This window comes from Camponotus vicinus, unplaced genomic scaffold, assembly GCF_025532165.1.
Source record: "Camponotus vicinus isolate PSW18456_S1 unplaced genomic scaffold, iyCamVici1.0 SCAF_9, whole genome shotgun sequence".
In the NCBI taxonomy this organism is placed as follows: domain Eukaryota; kingdom Metazoa; phylum Arthropoda; class Insecta; order Hymenoptera; family Formicidae; genus Camponotus; species Camponotus vicinus.
The window spans coordinates 1,625,686-1,644,534 of record NW_028141981.1 but is presented as its reverse complement, the minus strand read 5'-3'; the positions used below and the strand labels follow the sequence as shown (position 1 = coordinate 1,644,534).

The 18,849-nt window shown below is 42.3% G+C and overlaps 1 long non-coding RNA gene across 2 annotated transcripts in view; it reads left to right on the top strand.

Moving 5' to 3' along the window:
- The window catches only part of LOC145977532 (uncharacterized), a 223,344-nt gene that overhangs the window by 161,285 nt on the left and 43,210 nt on the right, over positions 1-18,849 (top strand). For both annotated transcript variants that reach the window (XR_014440539.1, XR_014440540.1), the window contains one exon: positions 10,430-10,530. This is a non-coding gene — a long non-coding RNA (uncharacterized LOC145977532). The remainder of the gene's footprint in view (positions 1-10,429; positions 10,531-18,849) is intronic.

Sequence of the window (18,849 nt, the reverse complement as noted above, 5' to 3'; positions counted from 1 at the left end):
GGGGGTACGAGGACGAAGGAAAGAGCAACCGCGACCGATATAAAACGCAGGGGTACGATAAAACGGAAGTCGGTGTATTTGAATTTTCCGCGACGATTGTGAGTTAAGACTTCTTAAATTCATCTCTCGCAATTTTATGAGAGATCCAAGAAAACTTCGATGCAATTTTGCGCTCTCGCTTTCTCCTCAACGTCTGTTTTTGTTTTCGATTTTTTTCTCGTATTTTATCTTTAGCATCGTCGGTTTCTAGGATCGTTAGCCGCGCCTCGATGTGTTTTCCGTTCATTGCTCAAACTTAGGCTTGGTAACGAGTTTCATGTATGTTGGCGATTAGCATACTGTAAAGTTTACTGTTATGTAAAGTGTGCACGCTCACAATAGCGCACGCGTGCACTTTCGAGCATTCAATAGGCACGCGCGGTTTCTTCGCGCGCGTCACCGAGATAAATTGCATAATCAACGTCGTAAATTTATCGCTATTTTTGATCTGCGATTCTTAACGAGACGAAAAAAATCCAAAATGAAAATTGCATGAAAGATAGAAATAAACGCTGGAAAAATGAAAGATAAACTCGAAAATTTAAGATAAATTTAATTTTATTAAATAATAAATATAATACATGTGTACTCGACAAGGGAAGAGAAAAAAAAATAAAAAGAGGAGAAAGAGAGTAAAAGAAGGGAAAGAATAATATTGGATAAAGAACATGGTTAAGGTGCGGTTAACGACGTATATCTCGTATATTCGACGACTCCTTAGACTCCTTTCTATCGCTCTTACTCCCGTCATTCGGCCCCTGCTCACCTTAAAACCGGCAGTAAGTGATAACGCGAGATAAATATTATACGCGCGATGAAAGTGCGCGCGTTAGGAAGGACGCGACCGTAAACGCGGCCGCAACAACTTATTGCGGATCGTAGGGCGTTGAGTGCCGCCCGTGAAAATCGAATGCGAAGAGGAAATTAGCCCGCTAAGGGTGCCACACACCGGATGGCCGACTGTAAAGATAAAGCCGGCCCTCGGGGAGGCGACGGAAAATTTCCCGAAGCCGCGAAAATAAAAGTTCGCATACGCGGCGATCCTTTCTACGAGCCCGATCGTACTTTTTCTCGAGCTTTATTCGCGGCATAAGCTCACCCTCGTTTCTCCGTGGCGTTTCTTCAAAGGGGAAAGACGGGGATGTAGAAGGGTCGATTTATCCTGCGGGCTGTCTTTATTATCGCGGAGATGGAGAGAGACAAAAGAGAGAAGTCGATCGCTTTTCGCCTTCTTTACAACCGCGAATGCAAATAGCGCCGTATCCGCTCGTTCGACTTCCTGTTGAAGGATGATGCTCTCGAATCGCGAGGGACCACCATTACTTAACTGTACTACGGCAGAAATAATAAAACGCGATTTCCGCCGGACGCGGAAACTCGTTAAAAGCCGATCCGACGCGTTTCCTTCACTCCGCGCAGTTTCAAACTAATTTTATAGCGCTGCTTTAATTAGGAATGCACGCGCTGCTTCTCACGCTTCGAGAATTTTGTTACTTTCGAGATGAAGCCGTAAAAGTGTGCATTCATTATTTATAATATCCTGGATAACGTTTCATTTTGGTTGGAAAATTGTGATAATTTTCGCTCTTGCATAAGACAAAATTGATTCATATCGTTGTATGAATATAACAATATTTTTGCACACACAAGTTATATCTCAGTCACATGTCGATATTTATAAATGTATAAAGCGGATAAGAGCTTTCGCGAGAAGATTACGTTCGGATTTCCGTCAAACGCGATACAAATGACAGTAGATTGAGCCGAATGGAAATGCGAGAATCGATAGAGAGGAACAAGAGAAACTGGGATCGAATATTTTCTCGCCCGATTATTTACGAGCGTTTTCCCAAATGCAACGTGCCGGCAACGCAACGGCGCGGCATTCGTGTTTTTTTATTTTTTTATTCGAGCCGGTGCGCGCTTTCGCGACGCATCTTCGGGGAGAAAAACGCGTCGCCCGGGCCTCCAGGCATTAGCAGTGATATTTTATTCATGAAGCACCTTATATACACGGGTGCCTAACCCAAACCGAGCGCGCGCGATGCGAGAGCTACTAAATAAAACATCCATACGCGCCTCGCCCATAAATTTGTACACGGCTGATAGATTTACAAGCCGCCCTTGCCGAACTGATATTTAAATTAGTCCAACTACGCGCGCCGCGGAGTCACTTCGCCGCGGGTGGCGGGTGGCCTCTTTCGACTACCCCCTTTTCTGGCCCCGGGAAGAGAGGAAAAAATATGCTGCTTCCCCGCGCAGAATTCCGCAGTAGGCGGTGATCCCGTCTACGAGGCCACGATAACGCTTCGCCTCGCGTTTTTGCGGGAAATCCACTTCGCCGCGACGTATATCACCCGCAGGTACTAGTTGGAAGCGAAAGGTCGATACGCGATAAATCGAATTCTTTCCGTGGAGCACGTATTTGGCTACGTATTGGAGTGGAGTTCTCTTTTTCCTCGGTTGTTTTTTATATTAAATCCCAACGCGATAGAGATGTGTACACAGATTTTTCCTATATTTCTTTCAAATCGCAAATCCGTTGACAAGTTTAGTACCGATTGTTCTTTAACGAAAATGTCAGTTCCAACGATTGTTTTTGAGTTATAAGCAATTGAAAGTCTACAGGATTTTCCGCGGACGCGCGTGCGACGTTAAACTATAAAAATGTTATAATTGTACGATCGTATATAATTTTAATTTTGATTTTAATCTTAATATTATTAGAGTTGTATCGTTAAGGCATTTAAGCTCACATAAAACTAGAGAGAATCATAATTAAATTCTTGCATCGTACATTTTCATTCGTGCATGCATTCTTTATAATTTGATAAAATTGTCAAGGAATTATTATTCGACGCGTTATAATGCTTGCTCGTTAATATCTTCGACAGCCTACTGGCCCACTTGTTCGCGATTGAAAAGGGGTTGAAAAGGCAAGGAGAATTAAGTGCGTTGTGTGGTTCCCGCTTCTTTTATCAAGAGTCACCGTTTCACATACTCGACTCGTCGCGCCTCACGAGGGTGTAAATAATGAACGAAGGGATGATGCGCAAAGAGGCAACGAGGGTTCAGTAGGTCAATATTTCGCGACCTCTTTCTTTTGACGACTAAGAGTTAAGGGAATGAAAAGAAATCGTGGAATTGGTAACGCGATATTTGTCGAGTTCCAGACGTATTTTCACTCGCAAACAGTCTCGAGTGGGATTTTTCCGGGGAATCGATGGTCCTCGAACGATAACCGAGAGTCTATCGAGTTCTCATTCGAAATTCACGCTCGAAAGGATACATCTTAAACTGAATATTTTTGACATACATATTGGATCGTATGTTTTTGACGTTAATCGAACACGAGAGAAATTATCCGTTTGCTTTTGATGAACCGTTCGATGAATCTTTGCGAAATCGTCATTTTACGACATCGTTGTTCTCTCGACGATATCGAGAAATGCGATGGAATATGTTAAACTCCGCGGAAACTCAGACCACGCTTCCTCTCCATGCAAATAACTCGAACGTCTAATGACGATCCCATGCCGTGGGTGCAAATCGACGGCACCGATTTTTCTCTTCTTCTTTAGCATTCTGTCCCTAGCCGCGGTCTTCCTCTATTCTCCCCCTGTCTCCCTCTCGCACGCTTCTTCTCCCCTCGGTGTCTCGGCTATTCTTTCGGTAATGGTACGTACTGGCGAGCATTCGAATGCAAAGCGAGTCGTATCACTTTGCTGAAAGAATCTTCTCCTACGGTTCTTCATCGGCAAAGAGCGCACTTCTTTCGCATGAGCGGGGGAGGAGAAATGTAAAGTAAAAGTAGCTGTCGCTCCTTAAAGCGCGATGGCGTATTGCACTAATATTAAAATAGTCACGCGATATGAATGTTAACGTGTCACATGTGAACGTAATAAATAAGTTTTATAGATATCAAACACCATATATACGTTTTTTTATTATGTACGATTTAGATAGAGAGCACACGTGACACGGGACAGCGCTTCTATTTTAGGGGCCTCGAGTATATCGTGACAAAATAAAGAAGGGATAAAGGGCAAAGGACCTGACGTATACATGTCAGACTGCCGGACTAATGACACGAAATTCTTTTTCGTGACCAAATAAATGTCTTGATTCATTTAATGTTTGCCTGCTCATTTATTTAGGACCAAATTGAGGGGAAATTAGGTCAAATGGGGGGCGGTACCGAAGAGCAATCGAAGACACGACACGGGACAAATAACCCAAAGTCGCTGGCAGGGAGCGTGTAGGAACTGCCGATAAGGGCGTAATCTTACACCTTCTCCTTTTGGGCTTTTGCCCACACGAGGTCACGTACCTCCTTGTTTGCCCTCTTTATTACGTGCACAAGAGAGGCGCCCAGTTGCCTGGAAACCTGACACATCCGATACAAGCACGATGAGTCGCCCGTCGAAAAAAAGAAAAGAAAAAAAGAAAAAAAGGGAAGAGAAAGAAATGGATCTTCTTTGATGAGAGTAGAGATACAAGCGCGGGAGTCCTCGTGGGGCCCTTCGCCCTTCGTCTTCCTTCTTTTTACTCGGCCGGGGACGAAGTGTCCTCGGGCCTGGAGAACCTTTCAAATAATGTCGCATCAGCGAAAACGAGCCGCGGCAACGGCGCAATTATGTATCATCTTCTGTTTATTTTGCAGGAGAAACCGTCGTAAGCGAAATTTCAAAAACGCTTGTGTGTAGTGCGTTAAATTTTAATGAGCGCGTCTCGAGCATTTCGAGCAAGTTCCAAGTCGAATTGTAACACCGTTGAAGTAGTCGAGTCGTCCAATTTTACCTCGAATCGTGGAATTCACGACGCAAGTCACGTGCGAAAATGACGCTAGCTAGAATAATAGTGCTTTCGAAAAATCCTTCTTGAAAAATATTTAATATATAATTTAAATTATTTTTTATGTTATCATTGTTTCAATAAAATTAATTAATTATATAATTTTACTTTATAGGGCATATCAAAATCAAAAATCGTTTGCGATTTGGCTAGAGAATCTGTTATGAATAAGATATGGTTTCGAAACACTATATAATATTATTTTATATTACTTTATAAAATATTTTATATTATGCATTTTTTTATTTTTTTGGAATCTTTCTATCAGAATTATACAGAATATTTCGTTAATGGTCACGACGGATAAATGGGAAAAATTAATTCGGCATTGACCAGATGTCGACTCATCCGCGGACCGTATTCACGGCCGCGTGTGCGACGCAATGTGCCGTAATTAAATCCACCGTAATGCGGAGAACGATACGCCGCCCACCCTCGCGAATCGTACATCTCGGTTTAATATTTATCGCGTAATAGAATATAACCCCGTCGGTGGCCGGAACGGCCACGTTTACGTGGTTGGTTAACTCAGGAAGCCCAGGCAGAGAACGTAAACTCGAAACTAAATCCAAACTAACCGAACTCTCTCTCTATGTTTATATCCCTCGCGTTCCCCCCTGATTTGTTCCCATCCCTCTCCTTCTCGTCGCCGCTCTCGCGACCGGTTATGTTCCATGCTCCATGATTTCGCGGTGTTTCACATCCGCGGATGTTTCGCCGGGGCATTGCGTTCATCAGTTACAAGTCTACATATCTGCACTTGAATACAAGCTAGAAACAAATGTAAACATCGAAAATCCGAATGAAGACTCTTATATAAATATATTTAATTTCTATTGTAATTTTATTTATGAATTGATTTTGTCAAATTTTTCAAATCTTATGATTGCATACTCTCAATTATCTACATGATCAAAATTTTTTATGCATTTTAGATGCGCGCGAGCACTTTTCAATATTATAACTTACGCATAACAAACCAATGTAATCATAAATTACAGCAATGGTAACACGTGCGATAATGATTGCTCAACACACGGTCTTAAAACTGCGGCCCTGCGTCGTTTATTGTCGTAGGATCTATCGCACGGATTGTATTACGTGTGCAAACGTACGATTCGCTCGTGCGTGACGCATACACGTGTGTCGCACGCGACTGTGTGCGTCGCGGAATCGTAAACCGGTAGATATTAAACTTTTACAATCCTAGCTCGTTGGCTGACTGGCTGGTCGGACAAGAGGTTATGATGATTAGATGTAACTTGATAATACGCGGGAGCCCAGTATCGCGACGCAGCGGCCCTCCAGTATGTTGGCGAAAGCCATGGTCGTTAAAGGTGCCGTTAAATCGGCGGAAGCTAAAAATCGTAAAAGTTTGCTCTCCTCCCTTTTCAGGAAACTCCGCAAATCGAGTCGTATATCGAATCGAGAAATGCGTTTGTCTCCGACATATTTTAATTAATAACGATTTCATAAATTTATTAATATCTATCAGTTTATTAAATTTTATCTTATTTCAACTGTTAATAAATTTTATTAACACTTTAATTAATAACGATTATTTAGATGAGAATCGGTTGTGTTTATGGACAATCATCGCTTCTGTTAATCGTTGTAGTAAGTCGTTACTTTACACGATTGTCTAAAAATAATAAATCATATTTAATATATGTATAAGCAGAGATTTTATTTTAAAAATCACAATTGTATGATCAGTTTGAAAATACAACAATCATTTGTATTGAATTCGCTGATGACATGCCAATAATAGTAACTATTGCGAATGGAACTGGTTTTCTTATTGCATCGTGTGCCTTTGATCTCATTGGTAGCGATTGCGCAAATAAGATTTGTAAAGCTATATGTCATAATTGTAGTTTATAGTACGCAGCGCGGAGTGCTGTAACGCATAGTGAAATCGATATAAAACATAGCGATTGCAAATTTCAAGTTTGAGATTACGATGTAAATAAGAAACTTCGCATAATTCATCGCGTTCCTCCAATATTGATGTGCGCGCAGACGAAGACGTGTTGCATAATAATTTAATAAGATACATTCTCTATGAAAAGTACTCTCGACTCTGCTTTTCTACATCGAGTTTATAAGAACGTCACTCTGTTCCGGCACAAACGTATTTTACTCAACTGCCGTTAAAACGTCTCTCTACGAGAAAATGTAAGAAACGGAAGCCGTCGACAGAGAGATTCGAGTCGATCGTCGAAGCATACGGCAGTCGATCGGGCATCCGGCATCCGCATTTTTATGTCCTGACATAAACGTAACGGCGAGTCGTAACGCGTGCCACGAGCAAATGACATTGCATACTCAAGTGAACCTACCCTTCGTCGGTGGTCGCATAATAATTCTCCGTATTGTCAAAGCCAAAATGCGCGCGCGTCATTATTATACGTTTATACCGAGTAAGATAATTCCTCTCTCTCCCTCTTTCTCCCGACACTGCGAGAGTAACGATCGCCATCGCGCGGAATCGCCCGGTTTAGGCAACCTCGTCGGTTACAATTCCGGTTATTGGACGTAATTCGTGATTGGCACCGGCCGTTTCTCTCGGCTTAGTGCTAATAAATTCGACCCGCCGCCTCTCGAGCGAAGAGCTGGAGGCAGCTACCCCTCGATCCGCAAGAGAGAGGAAAGAGATCGAAGGAGAACCTCGAGATATAAAGCGGTTTTGCTCCAGCAGTTTTATGAATATGCTTTCTCGACGCGGTAGGCGCACCCCTTGCCGGGGCAGAAGTCGCGGAGCTCGTCGACTTCTGGAAAGGGGGTTGAAAGCCGAGCGAGTGTTATAGGTGGACGATAATTTATCGGCCACCCTCATGAAACAAGGGAAACCTTTCCGCGCCGTTTCGAAAGTTTCCCGAAGTTCTTAGCGTTTAAGCATAGTTGTCGGAGATGCTAAGTGCGAGTTCATTGATCAAGCATGATAGTCGACGATGATTTTATTTATTCCACCATTCTATTTATTGCTTGAGATGTTTCCTATTATATAAAAATTAAAAAAAGAATAGAAGAATATTATAATATATAGTATAACCGACGATCCAACAATCATAAAATTTGCAAAAATGGAACAAATTTATCTATGTTCAATTTCAAGAACAAAAAATTATTTTTTCTTCTAGTAATAAAAAATTCTACAATCGTGAATATCTTTTGATATTCATGCTGCGCGCACAGAAAAGGATGTCTGGCCGGTCTTTAATCTCATTTGGCTGCTTCTTGAATTGACCTCTTCGGCGAGGAGATAAGTAAAAGCTAAGGAAATTCGTTTACGATCGAAATTTTGTTTCGACGTACATAAGCCGGAGTATCGCTCGTACAGCGGTGAGTGGCGAGTTTACCGATGAAAAACTGAGTTTACCGGTAGAAACGCAAAAAGGTAAGGAAGCAGAAGCTTTCTCCAGTGCGCGTCTGAACAAACTTGTCGGCTTAATCCGATTTTAAGGAGTGCATTGTTTACCTCGGTAAATAATTTACGGCGCGTTCACGTGCGTAATAGAGTTTCCGTAGGGTCTTGGAGTAAAGTGGTCCCGGTTGATTGACGAGGAGAACCGAGAAATTATCCTTGCATAAGACGCGAAGACTTCAAAGACGGAAGTACGATGCCGGGTCTCGAGCGAATATTCGCCGAGCGAAATTCTGCCGCCCTGCCGTTGCTCGTGATAGCCTGACAAACTCGTGTTTTATCGCATTATTTATTGCTACGAGAGACACACGAGCTTTCCGTGCTATAGCGATCACCATCGATATACCCTCCGTACGTTCCTTGGGCCATCGACGATCGCGCACACGCATGCACACGTACACTCGGCCGTTATTGATGGATTCCACCCTTATGAAATATCTGGAAGCGCGGTACGAATTTATTGCGAGTAGTTCGACCGGCTTTATCTCGTATTGTTCATGATAAACCCGCAGTGATATCCACGAGATATTCCGGAGACTCCTAAAAAGCCCCCGATGAGCCGTTATATGGCTCTCCTCCTCCCCAGTGTTTCCATCCTCGCCGACATGTATATAAATACGCTTGCTCGCTCGCTCGCGCGACGTACGTTGAGCATTAATACGCGAGGGGATGATAAATCGCGGAAAAAAGAGACTTTCTCGCGAGAAATGTTGCTTCTCGTGAGCTTGAGTGCCTTTCATGTCGGCTATTAGGGTAGATTAGTCGTTTTAATAATAGCGTAATCTCATTTACTCTTAGTATCCAAAAAAATAATCATCTGAAAAAGTATCTGTAAACAATTTGTTATTTCTGATTTTCAATATACCGGTTATATTATACTGCACCATTGCGTACACGCGAAACACGCATACATTATCGTTTTCAATGTCGGCGCACGTGCAACGCTATTTATGAAATATTTATGAAAACGCGCGGACTTTGCCATCTCGCCAGCCGTTCACGAGCGATTAAGAGCCGTGAAATTTTTACCTCCTCGGAATAATTTCGTTTGATGCCGGGATGGTTTCAGAACTTCTCTCCGTCGTTCCCGCCCAACGAGCGACGACATAATTATTCTTCCTGCGGCGGGGAGCGCGCGCAACGAGGCTGAAGGAACGAGCACGTGGGCGAGATATTTATTAAAGAAAATTTTCATAATCGCGCTACCGACGCACTGTTTTTCCGGCTGCTTTGAGTGTCGTTAAAAGAATTTGCGGGCACTCGTCAGCCGTTCGTCCGTCCGTGAAGAAACGATGCGAAGGGTCGAGAAGCTTTTCCCTCTCTTTCTTTCTCTCTCTCTTTCTCTCCCTCTTCTTTTCTCCTCTTTCGGTTCTTTCAATCATCGCAGAAAAACATGGTTTCGTGACTACGCGTCGTATGGCATCGTATGTATCGAATTCCTCCATGATTATAGATGCCGATCGCGTCGACCGCGATCGTTTCTTTCGGGAAGGAAGAATTTGGGGCAGGTTGCGGTTCGACGATGCACGCGATCTCGCGAAAATCGAGGGTTGCATCGCCTTTCATGTCGCACTGCATCCGTCGTCTTCGATCGTCTCCGTCTCTTTCTCTCCATCCTTCTCTCTCCTCCTCTTTTTCCCTCTCTTTCTCTCTTTTGCTCTCGCCGTATATGATGAGTATAATATCAAAACGAGCAAAAACGTTGGCAAACAGGCGGAATTATATCTTGCTATTACGCGCGAGAAATAACGACCATTATATTACACCGGCGTGTCTTACCCGAAGAAATTGACTGCGGTATTATCGCGGTACCACGAACACGCGAATTCAGAGAAGGCGGGAATGACGTGAAATAACGAGTGCCGATATTTTTACGTTCGATTTAATTTCGCAACACTGTGCTTCGCGACACGCGATGGAGTGTCGCCATAGACATAAAATCTTCTCGCGCCGCTATTCCTTTGCTTTTGCTCCCGCGGCCGCTATTAATGGCACTGCATGCGAAGTGCATAACGCTAACTATGACGCTGTATTTGTTTAATGCTTATTTTATGTATCTGTTCTTTGCATCGCGAAAGAGAGAGTAATGCGGGCTGTTATTGGTTTCAGGTGGACGGGCGCCGATAAAAGAGCTGTCAAACGCAAGACAAATGGATCTTGACAGAATGCAGCTGAATTGTGAATTATGAGCGGGAGCTGAAATCATCTCGGTGAGTCCAATTTTGAATACTACACAAATAGGAGAATAATATATGTGCCTTGTATATTTTATTATCATTGAAATGCAAAGTCATTAAAATCTCGAAACCATGTTCCGTTCGAAACTATAAGCGACATTTGCGCTAAATCTATTTATTCTGGCAATGCCGAGCCGAACCGATTGTCGCGAACCGACTTGATAAAGGTCTTCGGCCAAGACCAATCTCCTCTGTCAATCTCCACTCGATGTCCCCGACCCGCCCATCGACCACCGTTCAATTACGCAGTCATTAACTCGCGATTGTCTCTTTCGGCGTAACCTCGTTACACCGACTTGAATCCCGGGCGCGGCAATATTCCACGCGCAGATCTCAACACAGATAGGCTTTTAGCGTATTAGCAAGCACAATGTGACAATGGAACGTAGTCCGTGCGCTACGGGAATAGCAAATGCCGCCACTCTATCCGTTTCCCATACAATGGCCGCCCGGTGTGTCTGGTGCAAACTGCAAATAGCCAGGCGAAACACGTATTTCATAAACGCCCGTAACATCGTCACCGCACACCGAAGCTCCCCTTGTCTTCGCGCACCTCTGTTTCGTGAGAAGACACGTTCGAGCTAGGAAGATTTTCATTTTCCCGGGATTTAAAAAAAATCTCACGGTTGTACCTACGTGACAAGATAACACAAACATGGAAAAGATCTCGGAATCTCGCAGTAAATGTAGGACAGATAGATGTGGACAAATTATCGTAGAAAACCGCTGATCAAATTTCAAAGTCTTATTCGTTCCGACATAATATTTTATATATTTGAATATTATATATATTTTATGTTATATATATATTATATATATTAACCTTGACTTTTATAATATTTATCCGTTTAATATTTATATTTTATATATGCAAAAATATAGAAATATATATTAATTGATAACTATTTTTTACATATGTATTTGAAAATTGAAAGATTACTACTCGAATTGCGCTTTCGTTTTTAATTATCGAATATTGTTTCTAGATAGCTTGCAAGCGAAATGTATTTGAGAAGAAATTTTTCGATGCAGAACTCAATTTGGTTCAATAAACGTATTTAGTGCTCCTTTGACTGCTATAAATTCGCATTCTCTAAATAATCAGGGAAATGCAATTTTTCTCTGGAAAAATATTTCGAGCCAGCTTTGACTTTATCGTACAATGCAATTTGTTGTTATTAGTTTCGTAATATGCCTTATCAGCACATATTTATGAAACTTTTATAGTCTGAATTTTTACGAGCGACGTACCTTTATCTCGATGAGAAAAAATACGGAATGTATCGCGCTTGTTTTGTTTAAAGATGCTTTACCTTTCTAACGTGAACTGGAAATAAGAAAGAGAAAGATGCTCTACATTTAAGATTTAATGACTCCTCTGTACGTGTTCCTATGTATGACTGATTGTATCAACGGCTTCGTGACTTGCCTCTAAAACCGCTCGCTTCTGTTTGCACCGCCGTCAGCGATATTACGTCAAATGCTCGTACAACCGCAATTTATTCCTGCTTGTGGCTAGATTTCACATTATTTCGATTTCAAAATCACACTTGTACAATTTATTATTTTTTATATAGTTTATACTCTGTAATTTTCCTTTTTCATAACTCTTCTTGATACCTTTACATGCAATTAGCAGTACAAAACAATCTTACACGAGTACTATGAAACGAGCTATTTCGCGTAAAATCACACCCGTATCAGAATACGTCGTTAAATTGTCTTTCGGAGATGAATACTCGAGGGGTTGAAACAGCGGTCGTATAAACCCAACTCCGCCGGACAACAAGCAGCAGGATCCTTCCGGCAGGTTACCCCGCCAATCAGTCAGATTATGCTGAATCCGGGGAACGCGGTACATACGTTATACAGCCGGTGTATATACATATATATAAGGTATGGTCGATGGATATGGGCGCGTACACGCGGCGATTTGGTTGCGCGACCACGTCGGATTTCGCTGGATGAACGCGCTCCGGTTAGACTGCCAGGGTTTGGTCACCGGTACACGCGTCGTAAAGTGACGATCAGATCAGGATGCAGGAAATTGGCCGGATTCGCGGGCAATGGGCCATGCTGATACCGGAGCCGGACCAATGTTTGCCGCGGATATCAGTCCAAAGTGTTGCGGTACGTACAACGACGTGATCGACGCACACAAGCGCGACGCTTACACGTGTTTATCCGCCGTGCGTGTCTAAGTGCGTCGACAAATTTCAACGCGATCGTGTACAGTGAATCCCTAACATCCGGGGAATCGGCCGTAACATGATTTTAATAAAGATAGCGCGTCGAGGATTTAACGACGTTGCTTTCGCTTTGGTAGACGTCCCTGTTCAATTCGGTTTATCGACAAGAGTGTAATTTTCCTATCAAGGATTGTGGTTTTATAATTATTTAATGAAAAAGTCATGAATCTTAATATTCCATTATCGATATCGTAGAAAGTTATCTTAAAGCGTCGGGTTGTTATAAGAATAATATCAATAACTTGTGCAAATTTGAAATTCGATTAAAAGAGAAATATATGTATATTTCCTAGCGTGATTATTAAAATTTTATATCGCAGAAATCTCTCTCTTGGTCTGACTTTATGTCATTGAAATTTCGATGGTACATTTGTAATGCCAATCGCGAACGGGAGTATATTTATGCCGAATGCATCTCGAATGCGCTAGAGTCAATATCGATCAGGTATGTTCTGGCATGACGGAAACCTCATCATCCCTGATGACGCGCCGAGACCATGATTCGACATAGTTCTTCGGCACGCTCCAATGTCGTGCCATTAAGCGTAGATAAGCCCGTGGCTAGAGCCACGGCCAATATTGAATGGTCCGTGTACGCAGTTTGCCCGGAGGGGTTCGCAGCACGAGGGGGTGGTTGTGCATTAGTGGCACCATTGTGCCAGCCGCCCTTCAAATCCATATTACTCGTGTAGTAGTCAGTCAGTGTCCGTCCGTCCGTCCACTTTACCGTTTCCTCTGTCTCTGTCTTTCTGTCTCTCTCTCTCTCTCTCTCTCTGTCTCTCTTTCTCTCTACACATATCCATTCGTTCGAATGCGCGAGTATTCGACTGTGTGTATAGAGACTAGAGAGAACCCGGCCGACGCGCTCTATATGCAAACCACCGCGTAATGAGTCCGTCAACCCCGTAACGTCGTTTGCTGCTATCCTTGCACTTAGGCGACGACGGCGTTCGGGCCATTTTCCGACGAATCCTACCGGACCGTCTCGAATGCAAATTCGCGTAGTCGCGCGATACTAAACGATCGGACGCGAATGCAAATTCGTATTCGCCTGCATCATCGCGATTACCGGAAAGTATCTATCCTATTCACGGATTCAAAAATGCGAGAATAACGGTGATTCGAGAAATCTCAACGCGAAACACTATTGTATTATCCGCCAATGCAATACTGTTAAATAATTTCTCTAATGAACAATAAAATATTCATAAAGTAATAAAAACAAAGAGAATACAATATACATGTATGTGAATGGAATTTAATAATCGAAATTGAATAATCATGTGTAAAAATATAATTATATATAAAATCATATATATAAAGCAATGAGAAATTCAACCAAAACTCTTTTGAAAAAGTACATTATTAAATTTTTCTTCTAATTTTAATTACACTCAAATTAACTCTTTGAGAGAAATATAGTAGGTTAATTTGCATTAGTAGTCAACGATCTTTCGCAATTTTGCGCGCTTTCGCACGCTTTTATCGACGCGTTTAAACTATGATAGTCACCTCCGCCTGGGCGTCTCTTAATGTCGGTTATTAGCCGGCTGTCATCCGGTCTTCGTAAGGATCGCGTATCGCGGCCCGCTCCAACAATGGCTCGTCAACGTGCGAAACGAGATGACACAGCCGGGCGCGTGTGATAATTATTCTCGCGCGCATCTCGCGCCGTCGTGTCGTGAGAGAGAAAGAGAGAGAGAGAGATCAAGAAAGAAAGAGAGAGAGAGGGAGAGAGAGAATAATGCGAATGCTCGCATAAACGAGCCATGCGGCGCATACAGAGACGAGCGACGGTGAATATTACGGAGCAGGTTTGCCGGCATCAGTCGCCGTCGCCGGCATAATGTTTGGCATAGCTTGTCGCAATATGTTACGCACTATCCAGCGAGCACAGAGCGCGTTCGTCCCTCCAATCGGGTTACTACAAGTATCTTCCTGAGCCATGTTCCTCTCTATATGGGCTACATACAATCGCTATAACCAGCAAATCTCGTGCGCTGTGCCCGTCGCACCCTAAACTGCCAGGTTCGTAATCACGGCGCGCTAAATAACGCAACGGCATCGGCCGACTGATTAAACGGGAGCGCTTTATCACAGCAACGATAGTGCGATTCGTCCTGATATATATGGCGATTGAAAAATTCACACTACGCTGCTCATCCGCTGACGAATCAATGTTACTTAATTAACGAGAGGGAAGAATATTACAGTTTTTGATTAATCGATGCTATCTCGAAAAATTTTTCAACAATATCTAAAACAATAAATATGTATTTCACTAAGATTTCAAAAGTGGAATATTAATAATAATTTAATTATATATATTTTTCAAAAATAAAAATAAAATTCTGTGCCAAATAATAAAAATATATTTTTTTTTATTATTGCTTTTACTTTTACACGTATAAAAATTCAGGATTATAACTTTCCCTGCACATCACCCGACACAAGTATGATGTAAGAAATTTATTGTAGATGATATTCTCAATCTGTTCATTAAATATTCATTAGATACTGTTCGTTAGATATTAATAGATAGATTCTTTTTAACGGATGACGTGCAAAGTACTGTGCAAAATTGCCATTTTTTATGGGACAAGAGTTTAGTACAAAGTACTATACGAAATTACCATTCTTGATGTGACGAGAGAACATCGACGCGCGCGAATAGCATCCTATACACGGATACGTTCTCGTATATCACCACGCTGGTTGGTTAGCCAGCATCAGTCGCCGTCACCGGCATAATGTTTAGCATAGCTTGTCGCAATATGTTACATACCATCCAACAACGTCCCGTTCTACCATCGGATCGGGTTAGTGTTGGTGTTTCGACGGGTTCGTCGTCGTACGCCTCTATGGGTCGTTCGCGCGATGGGATGGGCGACTGATTTCGCCTCGCACCCTCCACCATCGTATCCAGGGCGAGCGGGGGGAGGCGAGGGGTTATAGCCGCCTGTCAACGTATGCTAATCACGGTAATAGAGCGAACGCTGTACTACCGAGGCTTTGCCGAACCGCGCTAATATTTTGAAATAACATCGACTATGCCGTTTTCGCGGAGGGACGATCTCGGAACTCGGACACATAATTGGGAGGGAGACTCGTCATTTTCCATTGATTAACTCTGTTGATTATGCGAATGAACTAGTTGCACAGAATAATCCAGATCATAGTGGAATATTATATTGCAATTCTACGAATCGCTGATTTCGAATTTTATTTCAAAATTATATTATAAAGATCGATTGCTTGAAAAATTGCATCCAGAAATCTGCATTTATATCTCGTACAATAATATGTGTGTGAAAAGAGAAATTTTTTTATTGATAAATTATCTCCATTTCGAAGACAAAAATATTTGTCTAATAAATATAAAATTTTGAAGAGACATAAAGGAAACAGCTAAAACTTATATAATTGAAAATTGGATGATTTAGAGTAACAGAGCGAGGCATGAAACAAGAAGGGGGCGCCCGCACCCCGTTTCGCGATTCGAGTACTTTAAAAATGGTGTCCCTAATCTCTTTGCGTCCGTGTTATTGGTTTGAATCCAAACGAGGGTGAGGGTGCGCATTAGTAGAACGCTTCGTACAATATAGGTCCCAGGATGCCAGTAGCGTTTTCCAACCAGCGCGCGAATATTATAAATTCAAAGTCAAATGTAGCGTATTGTAATTTCGCCAGGATATCACTTAATGCAATCTGCACAGTCTTGTCTTGTGAAGAAATTACTCCCTGTGTTTTCGGAATAAAATCGGGACATCCCCGCAAAAAATACCGGCTCCATTTCCCAGTTGAAATTATGACGTCGAATTAAGATAAATTCATTGATAAGCGATTCGGTGTCTGATTTGTGCAAAAAGTTTATAAATTCATTCGCACAATAAAAATTTTGTTACTGAGAAGTGGCCTTGAAGCAATAATTATATTTTTCTCAAATATTGAAGAGAGGAATTTGTCAAGTTATTATATATCTAAAGTTATTTAATAAAGTTATTTAATATCTAAAGTATTATAATTATCATTTTCTATAATTATATGGAGTACGAAATTTAAAATATTATATCATGCTAAAATAATTATGTACGAAAATTGATATACACGAGATTCTTATTTGTGTACGAAGAAAATACTTGGCGCATTCACGCGAAATTAAAGCTACTACCCACCGTGACAAGAGAAGACAGTTCCACGACCGTTAGGCACTGGAAGAATACAGGATTACGTCTTGCTTTTCTCATCTTCGTCTCACAAAAAAAAATAAATACCCTCGAGCGCGAGCAGAAAAATAAGCCCTTAAAGAGACTGATGAATTTTAAATCAGCCGCGCATTGAAATCGGGAAAACGTCTCCGTTGCCAAGAGGACTTTCAAACCCACCCCGTGTCGTCCTCCGCCGCCTCCCATCGCGCGCCATCCCACTTTCAGTTTTCATCTCTTAATAATACAGAGGCACTAATACCCTGATCACATATTCTCAGGGATGAAAGGTAAATCTTACGCTCCGGGCGGGTTATAAGGAGCACATTAATTCCATTAGAAAAGACGTCCCTCCTTCCTTGATTTTGAAGGGACAGGTTCTACGGATCACGTTCTCTTGATATGACACAAGATCGTTCTCATACGTTCTTTTAATATCGTATCAGCATGATTTATTAATAGAGATTTTATTTATATATCTGTGAATCTATTATATATTTATGAATTTTTAATTATGTGATGCATAATTCACAAAAACTTCAATTTTATTTTATTAATCTAAAACTAATAAAATTATTAAATAAAAAGAGTAGCACTAAATCCCTTTTATTAAATTCAATATATATTCGTGTACTATCGGTATCGTCATGTGATATTTTTCTTTAGATAAATGCACATGTCCTGTCATAATTCTTTCGCAATTTACGCGATATCGCGCGGTTTCGTACACGCGATAAAATCTGCAACAGAATTTCTGATGTATAAACACGCTGGAAGCATACATGGCAAACCGTTTGCACTCGTAAAGATCGTCAAATGTCTTGAGAACATTGAATGCTGGTACTACATGCCTCTCGCTCTCTTGAAGCAGATCACGCGAGGGATTTTATGAAAGGCCCTCCCTAATCCCCGCTCGTCGGGATGGGGTTTCCCGCGACGCGATCCGCAATATCGCCGACGTTCTTCCGACAGCCAGTGCGCGTCGTAAAAGTTATTATCACACACGACAAACGACGCGATTCCGGCAGCACGTGTCGAGACGAGACTAGACGAGACGAAACGAGACGGGCTGCGAGCGTGTCGGCACCATTTTTCATGTCGCACGAAATTTTCCGCATCGAAAGGGACAACGCCGAGTCCTTTTCGGCAGGGCGGCACGGTTCCCTTAAAAGTTCGCAATAAGTCACAACCGAATAGGGAGAGAGAAGCGAGAAGAAGCGAAAAGGGATCAAGCGCGACGGTGGACAAGAGCGATTGGGGGGAGGTAAAGAAAGAGAAGAGCGAGAAAGAGAAAAAGAATCGTCGGTCGATCGGTGTTTGAGAGCCGACAATCCGACGCGCCACCCCCTGGGAAATCGCTTTAAACCTTTTAAATTCGAAACCTTCCTCACCCCTCTCAGCGAAAAAAAGGCAAGTCCCTTCCAGGAGCATCGAGGCGATATATATACACGTACACCGCTGCTTCTGCGCGCCACATAAATACATCGCGTTCGGAAGAGGGAAATCTGTTTAAAATATGTTCTCTCTCTTCCTCTCTCGCCATTTCGCCATGGTCGTTTGCTACAGCGAATAGCTAAATGCTTTTTGCGAGAGCCATTTAAATCTTTACCTTTCGTCCTCCCCGCCGTCACGATCTTCCGCGTCCGTTTTCCTTTCCCCGCTGCTCCGAAATGACGAAACGTATGGTGCGGTACGAAGACAGATCTATAGGGGAAATATAAGGGCTCGCTTCTCTCTCCGCGCTCACTCGACTTTGTTTGTTATCAATTCGCCTTATCCAATCCCGAGATACCTAACGTATCTAACGTTACGTACGTATCTTTGAAGTATCTGCAAAT